Source organism: Prionailurus viverrinus, chromosome D3 (genome assembly GCF_022837055.1).
Source record: "Prionailurus viverrinus isolate Anna chromosome D3, UM_Priviv_1.0, whole genome shotgun sequence".
In the NCBI taxonomy this organism is placed as follows: domain Eukaryota; kingdom Metazoa; phylum Chordata; class Mammalia; order Carnivora; family Felidae; genus Prionailurus; species Prionailurus viverrinus.
In genome coordinates this window covers 7010597-7020307 of record NC_062572.1, presented here as the reverse complement: position 1 = coordinate 7020307, position 9711 = coordinate 7010597, and positions in this window count along the sequence as shown.

Sequence of the window (9711 nt, the reverse complement as noted above, 5' to 3'; positions counted from 1 at the left end):
GCCTGGCCCGGGGAATTCCAAAGAAGGGTATTTACGGGGAAACAACTTTAGATGCCTTGGGCGCCTCGGAATTGTAGAGCTGCCAAGGCATTCGTTTAACAAATATTGAGACCTGCTTTGTGGACCAAACATTGGGCGTACAGTCCTGAACAAAACCAAAAGGACCCCCTAGCTAGGGGAGCTAACGGACTGACAGGGGAAGCAAACAAGAAACAAGTAAAAGGGCTACAACCTGGGAGAGCACAAAGAAGGAAATGGGTGCTGAAATTAGAGACCACCTTTGGAAAGTGTAAAACACGGCCCCCTCAGAGAAGGGCAGAGCTAAAGAGATCCGAAGGACAAGAAAGGAGGAACCAACCACCATTCCTCTAGGAAGCCCAAGGCAGCCAAACAAGCATGTGCAGAGTCCCGGAGTCAGGACTAGCTTGGGACACTCATGAAAGGGGCAGAGCATTCTGCCAGGATGGCCAGAGCATCACGAGCAGAGACCATGCATAGGACCCCTTTGCACCAACTCCGAGGAAGTTACCTAGGCCTCCAGGTGAGCCACACTGTGCTCTTTCAGAAACATGATTTGGGGTGCAATTATTCAGTTGCCCCAGGTATCTAGAAGTCTCTCGAGATCCAGGAGCCTGTGAACTCATCCTGCTTTGGAATCTGCAACAGTTCTAGTTAGATTTCTTCCAAACATAAAGAAACTGAGGAGGAGACCTGGGAGGAGGAAATTTTGGTTTTTTTCCCCCGCCAAATCGAGTGATTGGCAGGTCTCCTGGCTCCCAGTCTGGCATTCGGGAGGCTGACATCATACCACATTGACCTTGTACATAACTCAGTACCGAACACAGTCGAGGCATTCACTGAATGCTTATTGGCCGACTGACGAGCTTTGTGTATGAAGATGATGCTTCTGCTCCAACATCCGTGGAACAGAAGGTCTGAATTGTCCACCCACACATTAGGCTGGGTTCCACTGACCCTGTTCTCTCTCTCCTTCCAGCCCCTTGTGACTAAGGGCACACACCTGCAGAAAAGTTAAAAGTGTTTCATAATATCTGTAAGCAAAACGTTTTATGGAGTTTGAAAGGAGCTCACAATAGTTTTCTTCTTTTAAACTTATTATACTTGGTCCCAAAAGGTGGCCTTGAGGAGGAAAGTCCACAATAAAGAGGAAGGGGATGTCAAAAGTCAAGTTGATGGTCAGAGTACTAGCTCAGTGTTTTTCTTTTCTCTCCAGGAAAAGAATAGACCTGCCAAATTAGGAATAGTCACTAGATTTCCAGGAAATTCTACTTACCCGTGAGGCTTAAGAGGTTATCCAGAAATTTTTCACAGTCCCCTTAATAAGGTTAGGGGTCAGAGCACTCCAGAATATAGAGGGATGAAGTGACTCAGTCAAGAACACGCCTGGTTCTGAAGGTCGCTCTATATACTCTGACCACTAAAATGCTCAGCTGCAATGTTGACCTCTCAGCGCCTTGCCTCACTCGTTATAGAGCTCTTCTCAACCCTGTTTTCTGTCACAGACCTGTTTGAGTCAAAAACCATTTCCTTTGCCAAAAGGGCAAACCATACAAATATCTCGTTTTCCGCGACTCTAAAAACTCCTTGCTGCTCTTAAAAGTGGTTGAAAGAAGACCAGGAACATCAGAAAATCCTTACATCGGGGTCAAACCTGTCAACTTAATGTGTGGGTGGACTTGCTCATTTTCCTCCTTTTGGTTGACTGACGTTTGGGTTTCTCGACCCACCGACGTCTGCCTGTGGGTTAACTAAGATTTTGCTCTGGCAGACCAAGGGCGATGTATGCGTGTGCCAGGGCCGCGCTCTCAACGGGCACATTGTTACCGCTGGAGAAGTGAATCTCCTGCGACACAACATCAGGAATCATTTGGACAGCATACTTAGAAAACCGACAGCCTGGTTGAACCTCAACATCTGCTAGCCTTGAGTTTAGACCTCTTTCTCTTCAACACAAGTCAGTAGAATTCTTCATACATATTTTTGGTTTGAAGAGCTGGGAGAAAATGTGTCGACCTAATGACGAGGTACCCATAGCATAGGCTATGCAGCTATGTGTGGGCAGGGGCAGAATTATTCCCCAAGGCAACAGGTGAAGTGGTCATGTTCCTCTCAGGCTGCACTGCCTGACGTCACCATCGTCTACTAATAACTAAATGCCTAACGTGACCTAAGCACCAGTCATCGAGAAGGAAAAAACTCTTAGACACAGCCTCTGCTATGGGGAGAGAAGATCTAAAGATATAGTGCAGTAGTGTTGAAATTACATTTAGGATGATGGTTTTTGTGTGTTATAAAGGTGGGGAGGAAAGGAAGGCTGGTCATTTTGATGGTTTGGCTCTTTTGGTATTCATTTTTTAATTTTTTGCTCCCATGTGGAGTTGGGGCTTTTGTTTGTTTTTTGACAAAGAGAGCACAAGCATGAATGGAGGAGGGGCAGAGAGAGAGAATACTAAGCAGGCTCCACACTGTCAGTGCAGAGCCCAATGTGGGGCTCAATCCCATGAACCCGGAAAGCACGACCTGAACGGAAATCACGAGTCACATGCTCAACTGACTGAGCCACCCAGGTGCCCCCCTGCCCCCCTGAGTTTAATAAACATTTAAGGCACCAAAATGAACACAAAGAGAAAAAGGGAGAGAGAATAAAACAAACATTCATAATGACCAGGTTAAGGAATAGACATCATGGACACAATTGAAACCCCTGTGTATCATTTCTCCTCAATCCCATTTACTTCCCCCCACCCGCTCCAGAGGGTAGCTACTGTTTTATTATTTTACCTTATATATCCATGAACTTAATAAAAAATATGTTTACATACAGACATGCAGGTATCTTTCTACTTGTTTTTAAGTCAGCATTAAGTTTGAGATGTAGCCTTGCTAGATTACATACTTTGAAACATTTTTTCACAACTGTATGGTGTCCTATCACATACATTTATGACAATTTTTGAAATCCTTCTGCATTTTTGGAGGGGTCATAAGGTATTCACACCTTCAATTTTACTAAATGTTGCCAGATTGTTCTCCAAAGTGGTTTTTTAAAAAGGTTCTTGGGGCGCCCGGGTGGCTCAGTCGGTTAAGCCTCCGACTTCGGCTCAGGTCATGATCTCGCGGTCTGTGAGTTCAAGCCCTGTATCAGGCTCTGGGCTGACGGCTCAGAGCCTGGAGCCTGTTTCAGATTCTGTGTCTCCCTCTCTCTCTGCCCCTCCCCCGTTCATGCTCTGTCTCTCTCTGTCTCAAAAATAAATAAACGTTAAAAAAAATTTTTTTTAAAAAGGTTCTTAATTGTGATAAAATGCACATAATGTAAACCTTATCATTCTAACCATTTTTAACTGTGCAGTTCAGTGTCATTAGGTACGTTTGTGCAACCATCACCACCATCCATCTGCAGAATTGAAGACACGAACTCATTAAGCGAGAACTCTCATTTCCCTCCCTTTCCAGCCCCCGGCAAGCACTGTTCTACTTTCTAGCTCTGTGGACTTGACCACTTTGGGTACCTCACGTAACTTGAATTGTACGATAGTGGTCCTTTTGTGGCTGGTTTATTTCACTCCGCTTAAGGTCTTCAAGATTCATCCAGGTCCCAGCAGGTCTCAGAATCTTACTCCTTTTTAAGGCTGAATAATATTCCATTGTATGTACGTACCATATTTTGTTTATCTGCTCATCTGTTGATGGACTGGGCGGTTTCCACCTTCTGGCTCTTGTGAGTAATGCCGCCATGAACGTGGGTGTACAGGTATCTGAGTCACTGCTTTCAATTCTTCTGGGTATATACTCAGAAGTGGAATTGCTGGATTGTATGGTATTTAACTTTTCAAGGAACTGCCAGGCCGTTTTACAGTGATTGCGTCCTTTTACGTTCCTCCCATGAGACATGCACAAGGGTTCCAGTTTTTTCATATCCACACCAAATTTGTTTTGTTTTCTTGATAATAGCCATCCTGGGTTTTTTTTGGTTGAGGTTTGTTTTTGAGAGAGCATGAGTGGGGGGAGGGGCAGAGAGAGAGAGAGAGAGAGAGAGAGGCAGGCGGGGGCCAGAATCCAAAGAAGGCTCCAGATGCTATCAGCACAGAGCCTGGCCTGGGGCTTGAACCCACAAACCACAAGGCCAGGACCTGAGCTGAAGTTGGACCCTTAACTGACTGAGCCACCCAGGTGCCCATTTTTTGTTTTTTGTTTTTAATGTTTATTCATTTTAGAGACAGAGAGAGACAGAGCATGAACGGGGGAAGGTCAGAGAGAGAGGGAGACACAGAATCTGAAACAGGCTCCAGGCTCTGAGCTGTCAGCACAGAGCCCGATGCAGGGCTCGAACTTACAGACCGCGAGATCGTGACCCAAGCCAAAGTCGGTCGCCCAACTGACTGAGCCACCCAGGCACCCCTGTTTTTTAATTAGGGTTTCTTATGGCAAGAGAATAAGCTTTAAAAGATACACATCACTTCATTTCTGACTCTGTACAGGTCAGATGCAGGTCTGAAAAGTTCCAGAAACCAGTAATGACTAAGAGAACTTAGCTTTCTTTATTCCTAGAATCCAGGAAGATAGAGTTTGGGATGCACAGAGAAACAGATGTTTCTGTACATAAGGGATGTGACTAATTGTTCCTACAACAAAGGTCTTCTTAGCTTAAGACCCCAGAACATGGGGGTGGCTCAGTTGGTTGAACATGCAGTGCTTGATTTGGGCTCAGATCATAAGGTCATGGTTTTGAGATCAAGCCCCGCACGGATTGTGGAACCTTAAGATTCTCTGTCTCTTCCTCTGCCCACCCCTCTGCACTCACACACGTGCTCACAGAATAAAAAATTTTAAGAAGACCCAGAATATGAAAGCAAAGGAAGAAAGGAATGGGAAGCAGATGGCCAGAAGGTCAGATAGGCACCTGTCTGATACCTGTCCTGATACCTGTCCTGATACTCACATCCTCGAGTGGCCCTCTCTTAGATGGTCCTAGGGTTGGTCTGTGTGATCAACAGACTATGGCAGAAGGCAAGACATGTCACCTCTGAGAATAAGTTTCCAGTTTTCCCCTCACGCTCGCTCTAACGTGGCTAGCTCTGGGGAAGCTGGCTGTCCCACCATGCAGACGTTGAAGCAGCCTATGCAGAAGAGTACATGAACTGGAGTACATCTCCGGTCGAGCCTCGCTGACCTCAGCCCTGGCCAACAGCTTGCCTGAAACCTCCCGAGAGGCCCCGAGCCAGAACCACCCAGCTAAGCTGCTCCCATATTTCTGACACCCAAAACTAGGGGAGATAACACAACTGCCAAGTTTGGGTGTAATTTGTTACACAGCAACAGGTAACTAATGCATCACCTATAGAGCGGTCATAGGAGGGAAGGATGAGTAAGTGACCATTATTAGGGTCATTTAAATGACTAACACCAAGGGAACGGTTAAGTAAATTGTGGTAAACCCGACCCATGGTATATTTTCCAGTCGTTAAAAGAAAAGACTTTGAAGCGACATGGAAAATCCAGTATGAATTAATACTGAGGTACCAAAGTAAAACATAGATGTGTGTATATGCTGTGATTACAACCGTGAACAAGTCAGGTTTGTCTGGGAACATAGAAACAAAGTCTTTAAGTTGATGGACAGCAGAGAACAGAATTCAAAAAAGTTTGCAACAGAGAGGGGCCTCAATAGTTAAGATGTTCCATTTGCTTTTTGTAGCTCTCCTCAAAAATGGGTGTTTTGTACCATTATTTTAAGTAAGAGGCAAGAAGATGTGTGTGTTTTAACCTCTTTTGTTCTTCCCTGTGGGTTTGGTGGTGCATCTTTAAGACTACTTAACTTCTGCTTTGCTGAAGAGCCCTTCACAGGCCACTGCTGGAGAGGACCCAAAGGGTTTCAAATCCTGGAAGTTTGTTTTCCTCACCAAAATGGCCTTTAGAAAATGATCCTTCAGTATCTTGGCCTGTCTTGCCTTGGTGCGGCATTCCAGCCACAGAGGCTGTTGTGTGCATATGTTGCAAGAAACTTGACTCCCTCGAGAATATAGGTTCATGCACCAAGAAATGCAGCTATAGATGTCACTTGCAGCCCTGACGAGGTTTGAAGAACTTAACACGTAGGAAGTGGTTAGGACCCTCGAGTTGTTTTACACTTTAGGTAGGACTAGAGAGACAGGATTTCCAGGCACTGGGCTTTCAAAGTCTCTAGGGAGAAACTGAAACTCTCTTAAGGTGGTATTTAAATGGGAACCTTTACAGGGCTGGGGGTTTTTTTTGTTTCATTTTTAGTCAAAAAAGGTATTTGCATCTTTCATTTCTTGGCTGGATCTTATCCTTGATCCCTTTTGGCCCATCTAGAGTATTTCACAAGAATACATACAAATTAACATTCAAATACTTAAATATTTGTTTGTTGTTAAAACTGTCCAAACATTAAAGACGTAAAGTAAAATGTTAAAGACAGAACGGGTCCAATTGACTTCCCATCCGAGGTAACCACAACAAACCAGTATGCGTTTCTCTTCCTAAAATTTTTCTAAGCCTAGAAAAACACACACATACAGAACTTTTCATTTAGCAGAAGTGAGGCCTTGCTACTCTACAACTGCAAGTCCATTGTAGCCAAACCCCCGTCCCTAACTGCTGGGGGGGGGGGGGCGGTATTCCAGAGTCCCCGTCTCGAGCGTTTAGGGGCCTTCTTGTCACTCAGTACGATGCGATGAACACTTTTGTGGACACATCTTTGTGTACCTCTGTGAACATATACCTAGGAGAATTTCTTAGGAAGTGAATTGAACCACTTTTTAATCTTTTAGAATGGTTTTGGATTTACAGCAAAATCGAGTAGTTCGGAAAGGTGCATATGCCCCAATTAGCGAACCGATATTGAGACTTTAGTTGATAATCAAGTCCCAATTCTCAGGTTTCCTTGGTTTTTCCCTTAATGTCCTTTTTCAGTCCTGGGAACCCCCCCGTCCAGGACACTGCATGTGCATTACATTTAGTTCTCATGTCTCCTTAGGCTCCTCCGGGACTGTGGCAATTACTCAGGCTTTCCTGGGTTTTGAGGACCTGGACCATTCTGGGGGGTACAGGCAGGTTGTGCTCTATTGGAATCTGAGGTTTTCCTCATGATTCGAATGTGGGTTTGGGGGAGGAAGATGCAGAGGCAACAACATGATTGCTCACCATTGATGTTAACCTTGATCACCTGTGGGGGACTGTTTATCAGGTTTCTCCCCGTGAAGAGACGCTTGTCCCCCCTCCCCCACCCCCTGCTTTTCCATGCTGTGCCCTCTGGAAAGAAGTCACCCGACACAGCCCACGCCTAAGGAGTGGGGAGATATGCTCCCCTCGGTTTACTTTCTAACTTTCACAAGTCACAAAATGGTATAAAATCAAATTCAAACGATAAAGGGGTAGAACACACACCATTGTTAACAGCTTTGCGTTTCCTTCCCCCAATTTTTTTCCATGCGTATTTAAGCCACTTTGTTCATCTCGACCCTGCCACCCATTCCCTTTAAGTGTTTTTAATGTTTATTTTTGAGAGAGAGAGAGAGAGAGAGAGAGAGAGAGAGAGAGAGAGAGAGAGAAAACGCGCCCAAGCAGAGGAGGGGCAGAGAGAGAGGGAGACAGAATCCCAGGCAGGCTCCGTGCTGTCAGCACAGAGCCTGATACGGGGCTCGAACCCACAAACCGTGAGATCATGACCTGAGCTGAAACCAAGAGTCAGACGCTTAACGACTGAGCCACCCAGGTGCCCCACCTGTTTTTTTTAAAGGGGAAGAACATTCAACTTCCGTGGAATTGGCTATTAAATTTTTTTTTAAATATTTCCGAGAGAGAGAGATCAAGCAAGCCAGGGAGGGGCAGAGAGGGAGAATCTTAAACTGACAGCACAGAGCCCCACGCGGGGATTGATCCCACAAACCATAGGATTGTGACCTGAGCCGAAATCAAGATACGGACACTTAACCGATCGAGTCACCAGGCGCCCCTGGAATCTGTCATTTTGAAGTTGTGTTGCTAAAAAAGGTGAACAAACGCGACCCCTGAATGTTATCGGACCCTCGGATAATTCCAAAAGCACATGAACTCCCTCAAGAGATGCTGTTCAAGTTCCCATCGCCTCTGTTGGTACCGACACAGGCGGAGCGGTTTTATTCTTTTAATTCTGTGCATTTTTTAAGTGAGGATTCTTCTTAGCAGAAGGTGTTAATTCAGGCACTAAATCTGGACCTTTCTGAGCACTGTGAAATTTTGCAAGTCAGATCGTAGGCAGAAGAATGTGTGAAGATGCGAGTTTATTTCGAGAACACCTTTAGTTCCCCGGGCGGTTCTGACACGCTCATCCCATCGCCTGCCGACACCCCCCCCCCCTTCAGGCAGCTCTCAACGCCGCACCCCGCGTACCCGGCGGTTCCAGAAACCCACCGAGTTCACAGTTCACTCCTCTTCAGAGGGGCTGCCTTTCCTACCTGATCCACCCCAAACCTGCTCTCTCCTCCTGGGTCTCTCGTCTTTTATCTGTAGGCTTCCCATCACGTTTAACTGCCCAAGGAACGTACCAACCCACCGGCATTAACAAACCACCACCAACTCAACACAAATTTATCCTCTTACAGTTCTGAAGCTCGGGAATCTGGAGTCAAGAAGTCCCAAAGCGAAGGTGTTGGCAGATAGGGTTCCTTCCGGAGGCGGAAGGGAGAGGAAGCTGTTTCCCAGCCTTTCTCCCAGCTTCTAGAGGCCGCCTGCACTCCTTGGCCGGTGGCCGTCTTCGTCCTTCAAAGCACATCTCTGCTGCGAACTCCGCTTCTGCTCTCGAATAAATCCCCTGACACTGACCCTTCTGCCTCCCCCGTATAAGCACCTGTGGCTCTGTCGGCCACCTGGATAACCCACCCCACCTTCTCTAGCTGAGCCACACCTGCCAAGCCCCTTTGCAACACTGACAGGTGCTGAGGATTAGGATGCGGATTTGCTGGGGGCAAGGGGAGAGCGGTGCTCAGCCTGCCGAGCCATCCTCCTTTAAGAACAAATAAATTAAGACCTAAGAGCCCCTTTGACACCTAGCTCTATTCTCCAGCCTTTCCCGCGGGAGTGACCACTATTAACTCTACGGGGTGCATTTTTCCATTTTTATGCTCTAACGTGTGTACGTACAAATACATAGCATATTTATTTAGTATTGGTTTGGGTGGATTTTTTTTAAAGCTGATTTATTTATTTTGGGAGAGAGAGAGAGAGAGAGAGAAAACACATGGGGAAGGGGCAGAGAGAGATAATCCCAAGCAGGCTCCACGCTACCAGCTTGGAGGCCGGTGAGGGACTTTAAACTCACGAACCATGAGATCATGACCTGAGCCGAGTGGAGAGTCAGATGCTTAACCGACTGAACCACCCAGGTGCCGGTGGATTTTTTTTTGTGAACAAACAAACAAACAAAACCCAAACCCAAACGGCGTCATATCATGTGGCATGCTTCTTTCTCTGATCTAGGAACCATCTCTAGTAACACAGAACAAATTCAGCTACCATTTTTTTTTAACATTTATTTATTTTTGAGACAGAGAGCATGAACAGGGGAGGGGCAGAGAAAGAGGGAGACACAGAATCCGAAACAGGCTCCAGGCTCTGAGCTGTGAGCACAGAGCCCGACGAGGGGCTCGAACCCACGGACCGCGAGATCATGACCTGAGCCGAAGTCGGACG